Source organism: Scyliorhinus canicula, chromosome 7, assembly GCF_902713615.1.
Source record: "Scyliorhinus canicula chromosome 7, sScyCan1.1, whole genome shotgun sequence".
Taxonomy (NCBI): domain Eukaryota; kingdom Metazoa; phylum Chordata; class Chondrichthyes; order Carcharhiniformes; family Scyliorhinidae; genus Scyliorhinus; species Scyliorhinus canicula.
The window spans coordinates 158,566,513-158,589,410 of NC_052152.1; the positions used below are offsets into that span (position 1 = coordinate 158,566,513).

The 22,898-nt window shown below is 45.9% G+C and overlaps 1 protein-coding gene across 11 annotated transcripts in view; it reads left to right on the forward strand.

The window, feature by feature from the left end:
• ripor3 (RIPOR family member 3) overlaps positions 1 to 22,898 on the forward strand; it is a 318,117-nt gene that overhangs the window by 49,539 nt on the left and 245,680 nt on the right. For 2 of the 11 annotated variants that reach the window (XM_038803151.1, XM_038803150.1), the window contains exon 1: positions 232 to 402. The exons of 1 other annotated variant lie outside the window; for it this stretch is intronic. The gene's annotated coding sequence lies outside the window, so the exon portion shown is untranslated. Of the gene's footprint in view, positions 1 to 226; positions 403 to 10,114; positions 10,140 to 22,898 lie in introns of those variants that run through there. 8 more of the 11 variants (XM_038803146.1, XM_038803154.1, XM_038803149.1 and 5 more) reach the window with 6 other exon arrangements.

The following is a 22,898-nucleotide window of genomic DNA, read 5'->3' on the forward strand; positions in this document are numbered from 1 at the left end:
ATGTAGCTAAATGTCAGGGCTGTAATCCCATCACATATTTGTCAAGATTTCATATTTATGAAACAGTTTCTACAAGCTATCTAAAACTGGAATGCAATGTTCCTAACAAACATCATCAATGGCACACTGCCAGTTGGAGTAATTTACCAATGGGAATTGCAAAGTTAACAGTTTGTGTTAAACTTCATCGTAAGTAACTCTCACAGGGGATCTCGGGTTCATAGGCAAAGAGTTTAGAACAGTCCAGGAAAAAAAGGACGACAGAGACTAGTCAAGTCAGGAAATGCTGAAGTAATTAAATCAATGTGACAAACTGGATAAACAGAATAGGCGACTTGTAAATTCTGAAGAGTCAACTGAATGCTCAGATATCAGTCGCTTGAGCTTTGGATTTTTCCACTGGTAAGACGGAGTGCTTTCTGTTTATTTATACATGGTGGATCTTGATCTGAATGAGTGTGTTTGAAAACTTGGAATGTTTGAAGAATTCTTCCTATGTCTAACAATGTGACTCCAAATGATCAGAATCTGATGTTCCATTATAGTCCACAAGCCAAGGGTTAGAAAGCTTGTTAGCTCCGAGAGAAACCAATGGCTTTATACTGTCCTACTGCTATGCTAAAGTACAGTACCTAGAGTTGTGTGTGAAGCTCTCTGTTTAAATGAACAAAGAGCAATGAACAATTACACGTTCCTGCTTTCTGTTTTGAGTACAAATTCTTTTTCCAAACTAGAAGATTTGCATTTGTTGTGAGCTGTAATTTGAGTGATACTATATGGTTGCATAAACAATATGACATTATTTATTCTAGTTGATTTGTGGAGTGCAAACTTTCACCTCTTAAGTCAATTCCCATACCAGCCTCCCCGAACAGGCGCCGGAATGTGGCGACTCGGGGCTTTTCACAGTAACTTCATTTGAAGCCTACTTGTGACAATAAGTGATTTTCATTTCATTTCATTTCATTTCAAGATTTGAGTAGATTGCAAAGTGCGGTGCCAGTGGCACAAATAAGTGATATGAATTTCCTACAATTTAGTTGGCCAAAAACAAAATCTCAGCATGTGTATTTAGGTGGTAGAATAAGATCAGTGAGCACTTGTGAAGCCCTCGGCTGGGAGGTTCGCATTGTGTTGGATACACAGCAGCAGAGACCATGGACTAACAGGACTGGCTTTTATCATGTGTTGATATTATGCCTTTATAACAGCAACCCTTGCTACAGTCTGTTGTTTGGATACAAAAAGCTAACTGAACATGGCCTGAAGTCCTCCAATTCAGACTTGCAGCACATTCAGGAAAAAGGCTTTAATAAGTACAAATCAAATCCAGAATTTTAGCATTTAAGGACCAAAATAGAATTTTGTACAGGAGGAATCATTGGACTATTAGGAGGCCTTGTGGTATAGTGGTATCGTCCGTACCAGTAGACCAGAAACTCTAGATTCGAGTCCAATGCCAGAACTTGTTGGCCACGGTAGGAGCATTTGTAACGCGGTTCAATGTGCTGATAATCAGCTCGGGAATCCTTCCACCACTTTCCCCACTATTCCCTGAAGGGAAAAACCAGTGTGAGTGTGAAGATACACTAAACAAGTTGGGACTGTTATTTACTGAGTTATAATTGTGCAGATTTGAAGTTTGCTTATTCCATGGTCAACTCTTCGGTTAATTTTCTTTCCATTAAATCTAATTTTTTAGAATCATTTTATTCCCTATGATGAATTTCTAGCATTATGTATGCTCGGTTATGGTTAATATAGGTTAAGTAGGTTAATTAGGTAAAGACATAGAAAATGCTGAATTGCAATCTTTAGGACACTTGCTCATTTCTGCCCCATATCTTCTACATCAGCTTGAAACAAGTGCAGTATTGTTGCTACATTTAAACTGCTGTCAAGTGGGAGTGATGTGAAGAAGAACTGGCAGCAGTATGAGGTTTGAATCCTAACACACCCTGCACTCATTGAGGACGAACAAAGTGTGAGAGGAGGACAATGGACACAGGTTCAAACAATTAAAAGTCAAATTTAGGATCGATCTTTGGAAGTTCTTTCTAATCTAAAGTAATTAATACATAGGGGGGTGATTTTGAGCCCGCGTTAGCCATCAGCGAGAACGGCGACACGGTTCGAAAATTCAGCGAGAATCAGAAAATGCTATTCTCACCGGTGCTTTCTGATTTTCCAGGCCCCTCGTGGGTGGCGTAGTGAGAAAAATTCCACGGAAGGCCAAGAACCTCATTTGAGTACACTATGTCATTAGTGACCCCGCACGCCCGGACATTTCTCCCTCTCAATGAATATTCATCCGTTGCCAGCATGATGTCACGCCATTTACAACAGCTGTATACAAAGGAGAACCTGATGACCTTACCTCCAAAGGGGATATCGGAGGTGAACACTCAGTTGGCATTGCCCTCCAGGATGCCAGTTGCAGAGGGGGCAGCAGGGAGATAGCAGGGGACCCGGATAAGTTCAACTCAGCGGGGGTGGTTCAGTATCGGCATATTGGGGAGGGGTGAGGTCACTCGTAGGTCTTAGCGGTTCTTCATTGCTGTGAGCGTTTAGGTGTATAGGGGCCTGGCGGCTGGTATGCGGATAGCACTTCCCATATCCTCCTTGCTGTGCTAATGGCAATATAACTGCTGAGGGATTGCCCTTCCAGAATGCAGCTGGAACGTGGATGGGAGCATATGAATCCATAGAGTCAGCACTGGGGGCGACTGTGAGGTTCTTGGGTCGCGTCACATGAGAGGCCAAGCTGAATAGGCAGAGTGGCGGAGTATAAGAAGGGGTGCTTTCCACCCTCATGAGACCCTCATACAGGGGGAGGGCTACAAGGAAGATTAACCCCTAGACTCTGGAAGCATTGTGAAGCCAAAGGGCATAAACGGCATGGAAGTTCAAGGCCCTCAGGCTATGGAGGCCAGGCTGTCAGGGGTTTGTTTCTTGGTGGCTGGCTGTTCCATTTGGAAGGCTTGTTAAATCGCCAGCCCATGTGACTGGGGAATGAGGGTGCCCTCTAAGGATGAAGTTGACATGTTAATTGCAGTCTTCACACGCATCAAGTGTGGCACAAGGGGAAGCCAGGTGCCTAATCTGCTCCCTGATCCTTCCTTAGGAGTGGATTGTGCCAATTTAGTCAGCATTGCCATGCATGAGTGTGCCCTGATTGGCGCCCTATTCCTAATGCTTTGGAAACACATTCGTGGCCTGGTGTCCCTGGAGATCTTACGTGCCCATTGGGCTCTGCAGGGCTGGGTGCCTCATTGGTGACTTTAACAACATTTTGGTTTGATGTTTTTAAGCTCATTTGTGATTCACTTTTTGTTAAGGCAGTTGCCCTTTAAGGTACTGTTCCTTTAATTTGTCCCTCAGTTTATTTGATTAGTTTACTTAGTTATTTGTGTTGCTCAAAGTAGTTGGAAGCCTAATCCCAAGCACTGAATTCCAAAGCCCATACACATGGTTACATAACAGAGAGGTGCAGTGGCATCCAATGTAAGGCATTATGGAAAAGACATTCATCAATTGCCTCATTCAAGGGATGATGGGTGGGGTGGGGGAGCATCTTTTTTCCCTGTGCAGTTAGAATGCAGGTCCATTGCACTCAACTGCCCTCAATCCTCAACCTTGGGGCTGGTTTAGCATACTGGGCTAAATCGCTGGCTTTTAAAGCAGACCAAGGCAGGCCAGCAGCACGGTTCAATTCCCGTACCAGCCTCCCCGAACAGGCGTCGGAATGTGGCAACTAGGGGCGTTTCACAGTAACTTCATTGAAGCCTACTCGTGACAATAAGCGATTTTCATTTCAATTCATTTCATTTGAGGGAGTTATGTGGCCCGCTGAGGATCTCAAGAGTCAAAGTGTTTCGTTCAGATGGAATTGAGAGGGATAACTCTGGGGAAGTGACTATTGTGTGACAGGGGAGGGAGTGAGGCTCAGTGGAAAGATGCTTACATAGGGGGAATGGGCATGGTAGAATGCCCCAGATCCTGAGAGGACTGAGGGTCAGGCCATTGTTTGGACCCCTCATCACTCAATTTGATGTTCTCTTCCCTTCAGTTTTTGATTCTGGGGAATCATGGAGCCAGTCAGGCTGGCAATTCTTTGATTGTGATCAACTAACAGCAGTGACATTGATATGTTGCTGCAAAAGGCCAGGAACAGAGCCCTGCAGAGGAAGGGGAGGCAGGGCTCATTGAGTTTCCGAACACAGGGCCACAGATGGCTGAGCCTCGGAGGAGACGTTACCAACCATGGATATTCTGCCGGAGGATCTCCTACCTTCAAATGTCAGAGGTCCAGTGCCGGAGAAGACTGGTCCCTCCTAGGACAGTATGCCACCTGTGCCAGGTGATGCAAGATTTGGCACCACATGGAATGGGAGGCCACCCATTGTCTTTGGCCCTGAAAATTTCTGCCACTTTGAACTTCTATGCCAATGGATCGTTTCAGGGCTGCACAGGGTTACACAAGTGCATAAGAGAGGTCACAGATGTGCTATTTCAAAGGGCCCACATGTATATCAACTGGGACTGGGACCATTTGAGTCAGGATGCCAGGGCCATGGGCTTCAACTACATAGCAGGCATGTCCCAGGTGCAGGGTGTCATTGACTGCACCCACATGGCTCAGCGCTCCTGCTGGCTAAATGAGGTGCCATTTTTGAACCGCAAAGGATTCCACTCCATCAATGCCCAGATCGTCTGTGACCACGCAGTGCGCATCATGCTGGTAGGTTTCCTGAGCAGCGTCTATAATAGTTGCACCTTGTGGGTGCTCGCAGATCCCAGCCCATTTTGAGGGAGAGCAGCAGCTGGAGGGATGGGTCTTTGGGAACAAAGGGTACCCACTCAGGAATTGACTGATGAAGTTAGTGCATAGCCCTAAAACACCCCGTGAGACCCATTATAACGAAGCCCAAGCATCACCGTGTGCACTCTTCGAGCAGACGATTGGGCTGCTCAAGATGCAGTTCCGCACCTGGACCGGTTGGTGGTCATGGCGGTGGTGGTGAGAGGGGGTGGAAGCCCTCAATTACAGCCCCCCAAAGCAGTCATTTTCAAACCCAGGGTCATGAGCTGTGGGTGGATCGTGGGCGGGTGTCGGGGCCATGTGTATCGGAGTTCCCGATCACGGGAAGTCGTGCCCAACGATGCGACCAGCTTTTAAAAATGCCGGACGCAACCGGCTTTCAGAATGCCAGCTATTCTGTGCATGCGTGCCGCCTCAGCAGTGCACAGGCCCGGAGGCCAGCAGGGCAGACCGCCTCCTCCTGACATCAGTCCGCGCTGACCCAGAAGCAGATTTGTTTTTAATCGCTGGAGCCTTCCTACCTGGAGCGGTGGCAGAGAGCAGGTCATACGCCCTGTATACTGACATCACATGCTCTGGGCTTGCGAGAGCGATTCCTCCGTTTTGTAGCTGCCAGCAGTACTGGTGTGAGCTCCAGGGTCTCTGGTGAACAACCGATTAAGAAGCTGAAAACAGGAACAAAGCAGCATTAAGGTGATTACTTGAGGAATGGATTCATTAATTTTGCCACTGCAAATCAGGATGCAAAGTTCATGTCTGTTATAGGCAGGGGATCAGTGACAAATGAAAGATGAAAACCCTCAGAATTTCAAAGACATTTGAAGACTAAGCATGGTGAGTTTGAGGACAAACCTCTGATTTTTTTCAACGGATGCAGTGAGATCTTAAATCATCAGCTGAAGTCCTTATCAGGAATGTAACATTGAATAACAAAGCAAGTAGGATCGGGAGGACTAAGCAGGCTGACCTGTCAAATTAAAGGTAAATGAAAATGGTGGGCCCCAAAGTTCGGGGGGCGCGGGTCACAAAGGTCAGGAGACGTGGGTCATGAAGATCGGCTGGCGCGGGTCCCAAAGGATGGCCGGTTGATAAAAGTCGATCCCCGGAAAAAAAGTTTGAAGTACACTGCCCCAGAGGGTGCCCTTCATCATAGTGGTCTGTTGCACTTTGCACACCGTGGCACTGCAGCAGGGAGAGCAGCTGGACCAGCAGAACATGGAGGAGTGTCACATCTCCTCAGATGAGGAGGACGGTGTGGGGCAATCCGCAAACCGTAGAGGAGGAGGAGTAAGGACCTTGGGTAATGGCCAGTGCCTGCATGGGGTGCAGGGTTAGAGATGCCCTCATTGAAACTTGATCTGACAAGTCCAGGACTAGTGTGTGAACCCCTCTCCCAACATGGGATCTGACATCCACTTACTACTGAGGTGCCTGCAGGAGGTCATCGCGATGGTGGCTAAATTCATGGGCAGAGTAATTGGCCAGACGCTGCAGGAGAATGATGATGACTTGCAATGAAGGCAGAGCGATGCTCCTCTCATCCTCAGCTATACGTCCAGTTCCTGCCTGACAGAGAGCTGATCATGACCTGCCAAACAATGGGTTTATCTTGGGGCCCAGAGAGACTGAATGACAAATCTCAGCTGCTACTGCCTCCACCGAGGTCAGGGGTCCTGTTCTTTTACTCCACCTTATGCGCAAAGTGGACACGCTCTCAACATGTTTTCAGTCCCTGGCATCCTCATTATTAGAGAATACTGTCAGTCACCGAGAGGCCTGACCATTGATGTTGTGGTGTGGGGGCATGATTTAACTTTCCATGGATGGGGACTTGGGGTGTTTGAGGGGCTGGGGGTTCCATACCAGCAGCAGCGCATATTTACTGAGTCGTCAGTGTGGGAGATAGGAGAGACAAGGTGCTGTCATTCACAAACTGCACAGGGATGAAGCAGAGAGTGTGCATGGGGTTTGGAGAGCATGGCGCCATGACATGATAGCGTGGAAGATCTGTATCTTTTAACACAAGTGTGATATTATAATGGTGACTATAATCTTTACTAGTGCCCAGGTTCACCAGTACCCACAAGGTACCTCTGGTTTCTTACTCTTCTTCAACCTTCTGCTATGCCTATCCCCAGAATCCAAAACTGAGATTGAGACAGCCTGCTGACCTCCGTGCCCTGTTACCTGAGATGACTATGGGGGGGGGGGGGGCTAGTCCTTGAGGGCCCGGGCCTACCTTTGGACTGCAAAAGTGCTACAGTTCTGCCCTCCTTGTTGTACTCAGTGGGAGATGTGTCAGTCACAGGCATAGGGGTGTCAGATGGGCTGGACAGCCCCATGGACTCCTGGGTGGAAGGCCCCAGGCTGCTCTCTGGCCTATCCTCTCCCTTTGAGTGCACAGGGGGCCCCTGGGCTCCTCCACAGGTTAGAGGGGAAGCTGGAGTGAGATCCAGAAGTCTCGTCATCCTCTGGCACTGACGCTCGTGGATTTCAACCAGTGCCTGCATCATGCAGTTGATGCCCTGCTGGAGCTCATGCCCCCAGCCACGGAGGTCATGAGCTGAATCATAGAGCGGATATCTCCTACCATGCAGTGCACTCCCTGTGCCATGGACTCCACTGCAGGCACCAGTGTTGGCCTTATTGCATTGGAGCGACAGCACCATATCACAAGACCATAAGCCATAGGAGAAGTATTGAGTCACTCGGCCCATCGAGCCTGCTCCGCCATTCAATCATGGCTTATATTTATCAGTTGCAAGCCGCCACCAATGTGGCGTGAATCACGTGGAAAGTAATTTTTGTTAAAGAGGCCATCAATATTTGATGAGTTTTCCTGTCGTTGGAACCAGCGGGACTCTCGCCTGTTTTCTCACCAGAACCAACAATTTGAAAAAATCTGGTAAGATTCCGCCTATAGAATGGACTTTCTGATAGAATAGTAGAGGTGACAACCATAGTATTATTTAACAACCAATTTGATGCTGCATTGGAGTTCCAGTTCAGATACTTTTAGATAGATTAATTAAGGTGGACAAAATTGTTTCCCTCATCTGTAATAATACCCAGCATTTATTTGATTGATTATACACTTGAAAATAATTCGTTTGTGATTAATAAAGCAGGCATTTCTCATCTTACTCTCAAAACACTTAACAGACTAACAGGTAGGAGCAGAATTCTGTTCAATTATGTAGTGATCCATCCTGTTGATGAGAATTAAATTCAGAGTAGTGCCCAACGGGAGCTAATTCAATAGTTAAGATTTTGATCCTTATAGTTACACTAAACAGACTCCCAAAGTGATTCATAATTTTGAGAAAGTCAATGTCCCAATATCAATTGAACCGATGAGACAAAGACAGTTCTCGCATTTATTACTTTGGTCCCATTCAACCTCAATGCACTTAAAATTATTTCTAGTTTGGGTGATTTAATTTCATCATATAATCAAATCATTCACCAGTTCAAAACTGAAGTCTTCAAATGTATTTTGCTAGTTAATTCTTGCACTTTAAAAAAAATAAGTAACTTCATACAAGATTTTGTGATTTTACTGAAGTAGCTAGGCGGTGTTTCATTTTAGATACAATGGCTAGGATTTACTGCTGTGGGCCTCGGTTCTCTGGTGGGTGCAGGATGATGGGTGTGGTGGGTGCAGGATGATGTGTGGTGGGTGCAGGATGATGGTGTGGTGGGTGCAGAATGATGGGTGTGGTGGGTGCAGGATGATGGTGTGGTGGGTGCAGGATGATGGTGTGGTGGGTGCAGGATGATGGTGTGGACTCAGTGCTGTACCTTAGCATCAGGATGATGTATGTGAACTTCCAGAATGCATTCAACACCTTCTACACTCCTCCTGTAATCCTCCTCCCCCCCCCCCCCCCCCCATTGACCCCACCACTGTGTTATCATCACCCTCCCATCTGTTCCCCTTGAACCCCTACTTCTCCTCCACTATCTCCTGCAAAGGCTCCACTCTAGCTCTGCCCTTGCCAGCCTTCCGACCCCCCTCCCCACTACTCCACCCCCCCCCCCCCCGCCTCCAATGTACCAGCACCCCTGACTTGTCTGCCCTCCCACAACTTCATGTTTCAGCCCCCCTCCCTCCGTATCCATCGCGCACCATCCACCGAGTGGACCAGGCGACGCCTTGCCGGTAAGGATTTGCCATCTCAACGCCACGTTGATTCAGGTCGGTATGAAACCCCACGGCAGGTGGAGGGCAGAATTCCGGTCGGACGCTCTTCTGGGTTTTATTAATTTTAGGCTAAATGGATTCCCAACAGCGGGAATGGAAAACCCACCATTATCCCACATGACAGTTGGGACCGCAAGTTCCCGCGCTTACATTTCCTCCCGGTCACACTCTCCGCCCTTGTTAGGGACGGACGATTACGGCCAACGTAAAGTTTTTGTCTCAATTGTACTCCTTCTTCATCTTGCAGGAAGAGGTAGGCTTGATCTCGAGGGGAAACAAAGTACGAATATGAGTCAAAACAAGGCCTCCCAAGTTTTAATTTTATCAAAGCATTATTGCTCAGAATTTCTTAACTCGGATAGAATGTGGCGCTTAATGCTGCCAGAAGAGGTTGAGGCAAACAGCTCAGATGATTTCAAATGGAAACCAGACTGACAGAAAAAGGAATAAAAGAATGAGCTGAGATAAACTGGGAAGAGACTCAATATGGAGTGTAAACACTATTTGGGCTGAATGGCCTGTTTCAATGCCAAATATTCTCCCATAATATATCATTTACTTCTAAGCCGCAAAAAGCAAATATCTAAAACGTTCATTTAATCAAGTACTATTTACAATGGATTGCAGCAGTTTAAGAAGATGGCTCAACATCACCTTCTCAAGGGCAATTAGCCATGGGCAGTAGATGTCAGCCAAATGTTAAGAACAAATGAAAACTAAATTTGACTAAGAAAATAACAAAAGTGTTGTATCTAATGGTGAGATTAAATAATGGCAAGCAGTGCTGGAGCCAAATAGTCACTTGGAGAACCCCTGATCCTGATGTGAATTACATTTGCATTGATTGATGGGATTTTGAATATGTTGTGGTGATTGACAATAGCTTTTTTCTTGTCAGTTTAATAAATGGGCAATGGCCATATAACAATTTGTGATTTTACATCCTCTGAGTCAGTGTACTGAGATTCTAAAATGTATTTACCTCTCATACATTAATTTTACTGCATTTAATGGACAGTGAAACAAACAATAGCTATATGCTGTCAATTTATTTTGGATTCACTCCTAGGTTCATGTAGACGGGGTCCTCTTCTCTCACAGAGCAGAATCATAGTAAGTATGTCAACCTGAATATGGCTATTGTGGTGGCTCGAGACAATACTTGGGAGACATCCAATATAAAGAGCAAGGGTTTTTATTAACAGCAGGCAAAGGCAACTGTGCACAGGCACAGAACAACAATAATAGATGTTCACACTCTGACTCTGGGGTTCACACTGCCCGGGCCTCTGGGGTCCACACTGCAGGGTCCCACGCTTTTTCTCCATTGATCATGGTTTGCCGCTCCCGCACGATAGGACCTGAGCCAGTCACATGGACTGTGAGTGCTTGCCCCTTAAAGGAGCCGTGCTACCACATCTCCCCCCCCTTAAGTCCCTGAATAATATTTTGCAAAACCGGTTATGTACAATTACTATATATAATGGAAAAATGTCACGGGACATAGGGGAAGAAAATCCATCACAAAGTCAATCTGTCCGGGGTTCTACGAGTCTTTGTAGACCACAATTCCCCCAGCCGGCTCCTCCACCTCTGATGTAGTATTACGTTCTCTGATCATAGTTTCAGTCGTTCAGCTGTTTTTGTAGGGACGTTCCCTTCTCCAGCTCCCACTTGGGCCGTTGGCTGTGTCATCTCTGAACTCCTGGGTTCCCTCGGGCTCTGATGGCTCCTTGTGGCCACTCGTCCCACCTGTTGGTCCCATCTGTTCTGGAATAGGAATTGTTGTCGCCCAGCTAAGCACAGTGTTTCGCACTATTATTTCACAGCACCAGGGTCCCAGGTTCGATTCCCGGCTTGGGTCACTGTCTATGCGGAGTCTGCTCGTTCTCCCCGTGTCTGTGTGGGTTTCTTCTGGGTGCTCCGGTTTCCTCCCACAAGTCCTGAAAGATGTGCTGTTAGGTAATTTGAACATTCTGAATTCTTCCTCTGTGTACCCGAAGAGGCACCGGAATGTGGTGACTAGGGGCTTTTCACAGTAACTTTATTGCAGTGTTAATGTAAGCCTACTTGTGAGAATAAAGATTGCTTCTGCACTGTCCTACATTTCAAATCCACCACATACGAGACTGGCCCGGACTTTGACATGATCTGGCCTGGTAACCAGAGTGGGCGGAGGCAAAATTCCTGACAAGAACCAGGTCGCCAACTTGGAACGATTGGTCACCTTTTAATGAAACATGCTATTTTATCTGGGCGGTCGGACATGCCTCCTCCACCCTCCCAGGCAAATTTGGTAAAATTAAGTCCAGAGGGGCTGGAAGATAGGACCATCCCTATTTTATATGGTGATGCATCAAGTTAGAACGACTAGTTTTCCTGGGTCAAAATGAACCAAAAGATTTGAAGGCTTGTTTGAAAAGATGGAAGGCTTGCACTTGTTTCTCACTTCAATGCAAACGCTAATGTTTTCTCGAGAGCAAGTGTAGTCGCGCCAATGTCAGGGTTAAGTTGGGGATAAACCCACCGTAGTAGTTTACCATCCCCAGGAAAGAGTTTAACTCAACTATGTTCCTGGTTGCTGGGATGTCTTGCATGGCTCTAACGTTTTCTTTGAGTGGGTGCAGGTCTGTGGCATCCACTCTGAACCCCAAATAATTGTCTCCTGTCGGCTGGAAGAAGCATTTTTTGTGATTCAAATGGATTCCTGCATCTCTAAACCTCCTTAGCACCTCAAGCGTTCTTCATGTGTAGTTCCTGTTATTAGGGCATTATCTCTGTGGATCACCGCCTTTGGGATACCCTGGAGTAGGTTCTCCATTGTGCGCAGTGTTATGATACCCTGGTCTCAGGCGCAGTCAATTCCCGTCCCCCTTGACGCAGAGTCATTATTGAATGAACCAATAATTCTTAGAAAAATACCTGAAGTCTTTGGCCCTTGGCTGCCCAATAATTACAGTCACCAGGTTTGTAAATTTAAACACAATTATTTTTTATTTGTAAGAACAATAATGAAATATGCAGCAAATACAACTGGTTAACTATTATCTAATTCCTAATCCCCCACTTTAACTTGCCCCACTCTAACTTGCTCCCACCCTCTATACCCACGAGACAAACAAACATAGAGTGGATGAGAAGGGTGAAATTAATAATTGAAGTAAAAAGATAAAAATCTTTGGTTCAGATAGTTGTTTCTAGTATCTTTCTTCATTCTAGGCTTTCAGTTCGATATTTACTGTTTCCAGTTTGTAATGGTATTCACTGCAGATTAATTCAAGTCTCGGCAGTTTCAGAAATACAGCAGCTTTTCTGTAGAAACAAGAGTGAGAGAGAGCAGGTCCTTTACTCTGAGTGGCCAGGGACCCAATTGTGTTCTCCTTGAGTCTCTAGAAATCATCCCACTCGAGGAGGTGGCCAATTAATTGGTCGCCAGCCAACCAATCGAACTGAGTCTCACCCCCTCTTTCAGGTACCACAAAGTCTGAGTTTTGTTGCTCGAAAATTAGCACCATATACTATGTTGCATTTTTTGAATTACTTATTCTCTCTGCTGCTTGATTTAAAGATACATGTCAATTAAGTATCCACGGATCAAAAATGCTAACGGCAAAATATAAAGAAAGGGGAAATAAGGAAATTATCAGGAAGGACCCAGACAGCTGGAATATTGCACGTGCTGAGGAAATGCCGAAAAGGAGCTGAGTGTATTGGAATAATCCCTTATTTTTGTTTTAAATTTAGAGTACCCAATTCACTAATTAAGGCCAATTTAGCATGTCCAATCCACCTACCCTGCACATCTTTGGGTTGTGGGGCGAAGCCCACATAAACATGGGGGGGGAATGCGCAAACTCCACACGGACAGCGACCCAGAGCCAGGATTGAACCTGGGACCTCGGTGCCGTGAGGCAGCAATGCTAACCACTGCGCCACCTTGCTGCCCGGAATAATAATTCCTTATGCATGTTAAGTTTGGCAAACGTTTGGGACTCTTCATCCAGTTCTAGCAGCAGATACGCACAGGTGAGCTCCAGTATGGAATATGTGAGTCCCTCTCTCCCACCGCCAATTTTGCGTAGAATGGAATTGGGTACGTAGGCTGCATGGCTGATTGTAAGTTTGTAGTCTCCATATATTCTAACTGATCGGTCTGGTTTCAGCACAGTGACAATGGGGGTTGCCCATTCAGAGACTTGCACAGGCTTGATAATTCCCAGTTCCTCCAGGCATTTGAGTTCAGCTTCCACATTTTGGCATAGGGCATTAGGGACTTGCCGCGCCCTGAAGAATGTTGGCGTAGAATCCAGATTAACATAAATCTTGGCCTTGACTCCCTTTATTTGGCCCAATTTGTTTTTGAACACATATTTGTATCTACATAAGACATCCTAGAAAATGCTGCTTGAATTTTTGAAGATCTCCAGCCAATTTAACTTAACTCACTGCAGCCACCCGCCCCATTAGACTTTGTCTATGTCCGTCTATGATTAGAGGCAGCTGGGCATCTTGTTCTTGGTAAGACACTGGTGAACTGGTGGTCCTTATCATATGTGTCTTACGTGTCTTGGTCCTTATCATAATTCCTTTCCACTTGGTTCACCAGCATCATGATTTGCTCCTGCTACTTTTTTTTAAAATTGGCACGCTCTGCCTGGCGTGGTATTTGGCCTGATATGGCCTTTCCGAGTGCAGCTTTGGAGCTCAGATGCACCCTTCTCAGCACATTTGGACACCTGAGCTATCTCAAACACCTTGTCTAATGTGATCTTCATTTCAGCCAGGAGCTTCTTTTGTACACTTATGATGTTAATTATGCATACTAAACGATCATGCAGCACATCGCTGAGTGCTGTACCGAATTCACAATGCCCGGCTATTTGGCGAGTCTGGCAACGAAGGCGGCGATAGACTCTCCTGGGTCCCTAACAATTGAGTTGTATTTCTACTGCTGTAGGACGAATGAGGGCCTGGGTTCGCAAGTGTCATCAACTGGTCAAAAGATTTTGTGTCAGGGGTCTCCGGGGACATCAAATTCCTTATGGGGTTGTAGATCTGGGGCCTACAAACAGTTAATAGGACAACCTTCTGACTCCCGTTATTTCATTAACTGTGAAAAATTGGCAGAGTCAAGCGATGTACTGGCACTGGTCTTCGGCCTAACTTCTCGATCATTGGCATTTTTCACTCACTGTTTTGATGTTGCTGTCAACGCTTTCCGATTTCCCTGTTTAATTTGCCCCTCGAGTTCTGAACTGTTGAGTCCTACTTATCGATCTGGTTTATATACTCGTCGCCAATGTGGTAGTTCTGGACAATACACTGGAGAATTCCAATGTAAAGAACAAGGGGATATTAACAACAGGCAAAGGCAACCAAGTACAGGGACAGAGCAGCAATGATAGGTCTTCACTCTCTGTCTCTGGGGTCCACACTGCTAGGCTCCCTGCTCGAAGGGCATCGTGCTTTTTCCCCATTGGTCGGGGTTCACGCGCTCCACGTGATAGGCTCTGAGTGAGTCACATACACCATAAGGGCTCACCCTTTAAAGGGGCCATGCTACCACAGTTACGCTGATCTTTTTAAAACGGGAAATGAGATGCACGTAATATTTTCAGCATATGATACATCACTGGTTTATTTGTTCTGGGCAAATTAATATTAAAGCAGACGAGAGATCTCAAAGCAGCAAGGTCCTATCATTTTATCAAGAAGGGTATTAGAACAATATCTCCTGCACTTATGGATCACGAGCTTAGGAAAGGTCACAGTAGCCAGTGTGTTTTCTTTGACGCTGAGCTGCACAAAGCAGGAACGTCCTAGCTTTGATATCTTGGCTATAAAATTCAGTTCTGTGGTGCCAGTGAAGGCACTAGCAATTCTGGTGAGAGCACAAGAGCACGTATGCCACATGTGCACCAAAAGCGTGTAAGGTGGCCATTTATACCATTCTGAATCGTGTAAGGCCTGGTAATGCTCTCTCTTAAATACTCCCAGCTAAGCATGTCAGCTAGGGATCTCATGAATGCTCCTTAAAGGGATCAGCACGGGAATTCCAGGTGAGGTGCTTTTGACTTTCTATGGCTCCTGCAGGGTGGGTAGAAATACCATCTTGTTGGAGGAGATCTGAAAAGATGTTGCAGTAAGGAGGGAGTGCGGCAGTACTTTACCAAGGAGCGCAGTGGAGTGTGAAGGTCTGCCAGCATTATTTATTATTTAGCATATGCATAGTCGCAGAGCTAAGCAAAGCTTTGTCAGTGAATAGATGGAGTTCTTTGAGCCTGCCTTCCAAGTTTAGTCACGGACACTCCTTGACGATGTGAGCCTTTGTTTGGACTGCACCACAGCAGCAGCCGGGATAATCTTAGTGACCCCACTGATGCTGGGTGGCTGCACAGAGACCTTGGCCAGTCCAGAAATGGTTTGAAAGATCCCACTTTCACCATGGAAGATCAAAGCCAAAGTGGACAAGCAGTCGGGTCTATGACAAGAAACTGTTTTCTGGCAGGTGTTCTCCCTTCTAATACTCAATTGCCATTGTTCTCAGCTGATATTCCTCAGTGAGTTGGGTTTGACCATATGAGTTGCTGTGAGGGCAGGTGTACAGCTGGTGTGTCAAGGAGGTCATTGAATAAGCTCAGGCTTGGGTTGGGGTCTAGCTTCTCCAGTAGCTTTCCAAGTACAACTACCCTCTTGATATGGACAGGGGCATTGGGTCATTATTACTCAGAACTGTTAGCCAGGGAAGGTGAGTTAGTCTCATCCCCAGTACCGTTGCTCTACAATTTCCCACTTGCCATCCCTGTGCTATATACCATCACAGCATTCTTCAGGCCAAAATCCTGCAATATTGTAGATATTGGCATATAAGTCATCCTTTGAAGCCTCAAATAATCCCTCCAAAACCAGGAATCGTCTCATACACCGAGTATAAACGTGGACTACAAACATGGGTATAGATGGTTGCCACCATTGTTGTTCACCATGTCGGGTCTACGCTGGCAGGTATTGAACTTTTGTACCCAGATGTAACGTACTGGGAAGTAAAACATCCATTTGTAGGGTGAAAGGTGAACCTGAATACTAATGCAAATATAGCATGTTGTCGCTGAAAAGCGGATCGAATTATTCACTGAGTATATGTAAAAACATAGGGCTGGATTCTCCGCTGGCGGGATGTTCTGTTTTGCTGGCAGCCCTGGGGTTTCCCGACAGCGTGGGGCTGCCTCACAATGGGAAACCCCATTGACCAGCCGGCGTAACGAAGCATCCTGCCGGCAGGGTGAAACAGAAATGTGGCGACGCCGGATGGAGAATCCAGCCCATAGGTTTTATCGCTTCTCGGCCTTTTGGCTAAGATGAGCGTAAGGTCAGATGTAATGCCTGGATCTGGTTTGTCTCTTGTGGGGACCATGAATTGGATTCAATTGGAATTGGTTTTTGGAGCAGGCAAGGAGCTGGATTAGGGGTTTGCCACTGTCCACACGCTGAGCTCTGGCTTTGTAACTCTGATAAAGTAATTTAAAAAAAAGTTAAAACATAGATTTTGTAGCCTGTAAGGTGGAGTTGTCTCACTTCTCTTCTTCTTAGGTAGTCTCCCAAAGTCGAGGGGGACTTGCCTTCACGCTAAAAATATAGGCTGCCCATTGAACTGCCCATGTGACTGAACAGTCCAATGGGCAACCTACAGTCTCTGTCACAGGTGCAGCAGACAGTGGTTGAAGGAATGGATGGGTGTGGTGCCCAGGTTGTCAGGCGTTTGCAGTTGACACATATTGCTTCAGCTTGTTCTTAGCGATGAAACTCAGCTGTCCAGCTCCTTCCCTGAAGCTTTTCCTCCATTTCAGGCGGTCTTGGGTCAGGGATTCCAAGGTGTCATTGGGAATGTTGCATTTTTTAAAGAAGGCCTTGAGGGTGTCTTTGAAGCGTTTCCTCTGCCCTCGTGGGGTCCATTTGCTGTGTCAAAGCTCCAAGTAGAGCGTTCGTTTTGGGAGTCTCATATTAGGCATGCAGACTATGTGGCCCAGCCAGCGGAGCTGATTGAGCGTGGTCAATGCTTTGAAGTTGAGGGTGTCGGCCTGAGTGAGAATACTGACGTTGGTGCGCCTATCCTGCCCTATGGATTTGCAGGATCTTGAGGAGACAGCGCTGGAGGTGCATCTCCAGGGTTTTGAGGTGCCTGCTGTATTTACTCAACATCTCTGAACTGTATAGGAGGGCATGTATCACTTGCTCTGTAGACCATGAGCTTTCTGTCAGGTCTGACGTCTTGGTCTTCAAACACTCTCTTCTTCAGGTGATCCGGCACACTTAAGGCGGTGCTGAACCTCATCATCGATATCTACCCGTGTTGCCAGTAAGCTCCCAAGATTGAGGGTGAGATGGAGCATTGCAATAAGGAAGATTGAGAAGAGCATCAGTGATAGGAGACAGCCTTGCTTGACCCCAGTCTGAAAGTTAATTGGGTTTGTGATGGATCCGTTGGCCAGGATCACGTGTCATCACGGAACAGACAGTGGATAGTGACAAACGTTTGGGGGCAGCTGAAATGGAGGAGGATGCTCCATAATCTCTTGCATCCAGTTATAGTGTACTAGGAAGTAAAACAGTCATTTGTGGGGTGAGAAATTGAAGCTGACCACTAATGCAAATACGGAACGTTGTGACTAAAAAAAGGGTCGAATTATACATTGTATGTAAAAACATGATGTTTGTGGCCTATAAAATGGGGTTGTCTTACACTGAGTTAACTTCTGCATTGCGATCTATATTCACACTGGTTTATTTTCTTTTGGCTTGTATCTTGGGTTCCGCTGATTATGCTAATGCACCTAAGCATCACTGGGGAGACTTCAGATAACCTTGTAGGAATCCCTCAAGTACCCCTTGGCCTTGAGGGTGCGGCGTCAGATTGTGCTACCTAACATGGGCAGTCTGACTTGTCACCTTGACTTGTAACAGCAAAGGCACTAGCAAAGTGGCAGTGGTGGAAGCACAATTGCTCTTGACCTGGGAGAGGACAGCAAGTTTGTGCACCATAGAGCCACGGGCAGTCTCCCCATGGAGGGCTTTTGCAAACATCGTAATCTGCTGGAGCACAGCTTCTGCATTGCTATGAGAACCTGCATGTTTCTTTCAGGATTGATATTTACAGCTACTGTGGCAGCAGTCTGAGCCTGCATGGCATGAAACTGGCTTGCATGGCAACAAGCATGGATCTCACAACCTCAGTCTGAACTTCCACTACTGCAGTGTTTTTCAAACTTTTTCCGGCGACCCATTTTTACCAACAGGTCAACCGTCGCGGCCCATGCCAGCTGAACATCATGACCCACCATTTTCGCTTACCTTTAATGCGACAGGTGAGCCTGTTTGGTCCTCATGATCTCACTTGTTTTGTCATTCAATGTTACATTTCTGTATAGGTTGTTCATCAGAGGTCCTGGAGCTCACACCACCACTGCTTTGTCCTGTTGTGGACTCTCCTGAACAGCTCACACCATCACTGCTTTGTCCTGCTGTGGATTCTCGTGAGCCACTCTCTCCAGCAGGTTTAGTTGTGAGATCCTGGCCTTTTTGTGTCTCTGGCCCTCTCGTCCTTATTTCAAAATGTTCCATTTCAGATTTTACAGTCCTGTTGCTTGTTTGCTGCTGATAAAATAGATGAGTCACAATCGCGCCCAGAGCACGTGACGTCAGTGCTCAGGGCACGTGACCTGTTCTCTGCCGTCATTTCAGGCAGGAAGACTTCATTGAATTAAAAAGAAACTTCTCAATGCGCTGAGACAGGGGGAGGCAGTGTTTCTTGCTGCACTCCGGGCACGCGCACTGATGAGCATGCACAGTGCGCCCGCATTCTGAAAGTTGGTTCTGACTGTCATTTGTAAAGCTGGTCGCAGTCGGCATTTTTAAAAGCCGGCTGCTGTGGCCGTCGTGCGTTAATTCCCGTGATCGGGAACACCACAATAGATGGCTCCACGACCCTCCAGACACCTGCCCACGACTCACCCGCGGGTCGTGACCCGGACTTTGAAAATAACTGCATTACTGCACCATAATGTTACAAGACTTGTCTGTGCTGCAATTGAGACATAAGCTGGCAGATGCTGCATAAAGATTGGGTCTGTAAGAGCAGTCATGGAGTTGGCCGCATTTCCATGCTGGAAAAGTTGGACTGCAAGTTTGTGCAAAGCCCTGCTGCAAGTTGGAGCTGATAACAGGCTTTGTGCCAGGCCTGCCAATGCAGGAAGCATCTCTGTGTATTCCCATCAGTATTCTCCTTCACACCACCCTATCAAGGCCTCATCTGTGTGCACGATCCTGTCCTCCAGGGAGCTGGCCTACACACTACCCTTTCCCCCAGGCCTGGCTGCAGCCCACTCATGCTTGGTGACTCAGCACAAGCTAATCCTGTCTCCATATTTCTCTCTAAAATATGTGCAGTGCCTGTATCTGAGTTGGTGATTGCAGGTGTCAGATTAAGTGAGGATGCTTCATCATCAGATTTCTACCCTTGTTCGCATTCTCCAAAGTGAAGTGGCAGGCTTTGAGTATCAGAAAGCAGGAAATCAGAAGGGGAGGCTTAATATGAGGGAGGAGAGGTTGGGTGTAAAGTAAGAGGCTCACGGGCACACCATCTGCAATTTATACTTCATGTCAAGTGATGGGATCAGGTGAAGTGGGAGTTGAGAATGTGCATAATGTGGGTACATAGCATCTTCCTCGATGTACTTGGTGATACAGGACCAATGGGCTCAACCAGCCCTATAATACAGCGATCGTCTCCTCTAAGGGGCTCAAATGAAATGGCATGCCTATCCCCCACTGGTTATGTGCGACCTTATCCTGCAAGAAATGGGAAAGAATGTCAGAGTGTACCGAAATATGCCTGGGTTCCTGACATAGCTGAATAACTAGAAGTATATGAAAGCTACAAAGTGATAAAATTATGTTTCCAGCATCGTGCATTATGTTTCCAGCATCAGCACCAGGGGCTGGTTTAGCTCACTGGGCTAAATCGCTGGCTTTTAAAGCAGACCAAGTAGGCCAGCAGCGCGGTTTAATTCCCGTACCAGCCTCCCCAGACAGGCGCCGGAATGTGGCGACTAGGGGCTTTTCACAGTAACTTCATTGAAGCCTACTCGTGACAATAAGCAATTTTCATTTCATTTTTTCATTTCATTAAATGTGTGAAGGTGAGGTGGAGCATTTTACCCAACATGTGCCCTAATTATGGATCGATGAAGCGCATTAAACATGGTGAAAGATTGGCAGTGGGGTGGTTAAGAGATGTCATTGGAAGATATATTCTTTTCTGGTTCTGCAGCCTGTTACTTGGAATAGGCTTCTGGAATTCAGCTCCCTGGCCACCTATAGCCACTCCCTTTGCAAGATATGCCTTGAGGGCCACCAGCAGAAACATAACTTCTCTCCTTTTTACGGCTTCCTGACCTAAGGCAGCAGAGAATTTTGGAGCCCCCTTTCCCTGATCTGCTATATCATTAATAGTTTTTTCTTTTCCTCAAAGACTTCAACTGCTGCAGCCTGAATGAACTTCCCCTTTAAGAGGCAAGCAGTTTTTAAAAAGTGCAGATTTACTGTAAATCGTGCTAGCCACGCATGGAGCTGGGCCCTCTGCCTAGCATGCAGCCAGTTAGCAGTGCCACAATCATCGGGATAAGCAGGTAGCATAAAGTTTGCATACTGCTGGCATCACCTCGACTGGGTGCAGGATAATTGTGTATTACAATTCCCATACCTGCGCGCTAATGAGCCTCATCAACTTTTTAGCCCCTGATCTGAATTGATTTAGCTAAAGTAAGAGGAAGGATCATATATTGACCTTAGTTCTTGGGCTAGTGAGGCTAAAAATTATTTGGTCAAGCTACTAGGAGGCTGCTGATGTCACATTTGTGGCAGCAAGAGGAAAAGGTGGTAAAATAGGCTCACTATGGCGATTTGACCAAGGGCAGACAGCTCTGTTGGTTGTTACCGGTGCAACCCGCAAAGGTTTCCTCATTGACTTAACTTTAACAATACTGTGTGGGTCAAGCAGATAGTGGCCTGGGGTGCTGTCTGCACGCCCCGGGGAATAAACGTAGTTTCTATTGCACTTCTTGAAGCAGCGCTCGGCAACACAATTTCCTCCAGTGCATTTGTAATTCCCAGTGCAGGGGAAATTGGAAGGAACAGACAAAAGCAATTGATGGAGGTGAATGCAGTTCATGAAATATTGGATGAACAGTATTTAACTTTTAAAAATCAGCAGCAGAAGAGTTAAAACTTCACTGAGTTTAAAATTCAGCCCAGAATGTCTCCCTCTGATTTGTGCAGAATGCAAATGTCATTATAAATTTCAGCACATGAACAGTAAATGACAGGATGCCAAAAGTTCTCAGACAGTGAAGCCAAAGTCTTGTTCAATTGGAGTGTGTTGTGTGGAAAATCATCCACGGTCCCTTTGCTCAGTATTTGTTTCTGTGCCCCATATATGCAATCACAAAAAGGACACTGACCCGGGGGGGGGGGGGGGGGGGGGGGGCAGAGTGCATCAATTTTCTATGTTCATTATTCAGAGTGAAATTATAAACACATTCTTCATACATGCGTTTCTGATTTTCCTGCAACAGGAAATCTTTCCTCCAGGAATCAGATATTTAACCAGTTGGCAGGGCATAATGAGTGAATACATTTACTTGCCTCCTAAAAATGCTGCTTTTTAAACGTGTCTTGTCATCCTGGTAGTGCAAGCTGTAGATTTATCTGTCCACCAATTACATGAAATATTGTGGTCCAGTTTAAGAATTCAGGTTCAATTGATCCCTGTGCATTCTCATGTCAAAGACAATAGAAGCACAAATCTCCATTCTTGGAACAATTCAGTTTACTTGGCTCCTCCAAGGGATCAGTAGTTCACTGGATTCAATTATGAAATTGGACTGTATTCAGAACTACCATAAGTCATTCGAAAAAAGCATCTCAGTATTCCAGGATCTCACAGTTGTGAAATTTTCTCAGCCTTCCTGTGTTCTTCCATAGGTATTTAAAACTAAGTTTGCATCACCAATCCACAATATAATTTATCTACTCATTTCTTTCCTATTCTACTCAACCTTCTTTGGATCCTGCACCCAGGATCTCAGCTCTTGCCCAAACTTCCAATAAAAAAATCTTAAGTATATTTCAATAAGCACCATGTTGGCAATTTAAAACATGCATTATAAGAAATTAAGTAAGAATACAAAAACTGCCTATACCATATTTCTTATTAAGCATAAAATACAACGATTCAGATAAAAAAGGTAACTTGATACAAAAAAACCCCCAAGAAAACATGGAAACATAGAAAATAGAAGCAGGAGGAGTCCACTTTGCCCTTCGAGCCTGCTCCGCCATTCATTATGATCATGGCTGATCATCAAGTTCAAAATCCTGATCCCGACTTCCCCCCATTTCCCTTGATTCCTATCGTCCCAAGAGCTATATCTAATTTCTTCTTGAAATTACACAATGTTTTGGCCTTAACTACGTTCTGTGGTAGTGAATTCCACAGGTCCACCACTCTGGGTGAAGAATTCTTTCCTCACCTCAGTCCTAAAAGGTTTTTCCCCCTTATCCTCAAACTATGACCCCGTGTTCTGTACTCCCCCACCATCAGGAACATTCTTTCTGAATCTACCCTGTCTAATCCTGTTAGAATTTTGTAAATTTGTAAGTTTCTATGTTTTTATTTTGTAAAGTTATTATTTTGTAAAGTTATGATAAATAATCATACCTGATACTGAAGAGTAAATGTGTGAATTAACGTTGCCAGTCATCTATGCGCAATGTGGAAAGGATGCAATGTGAAAAGGATGCAATGTGAGAGGATTG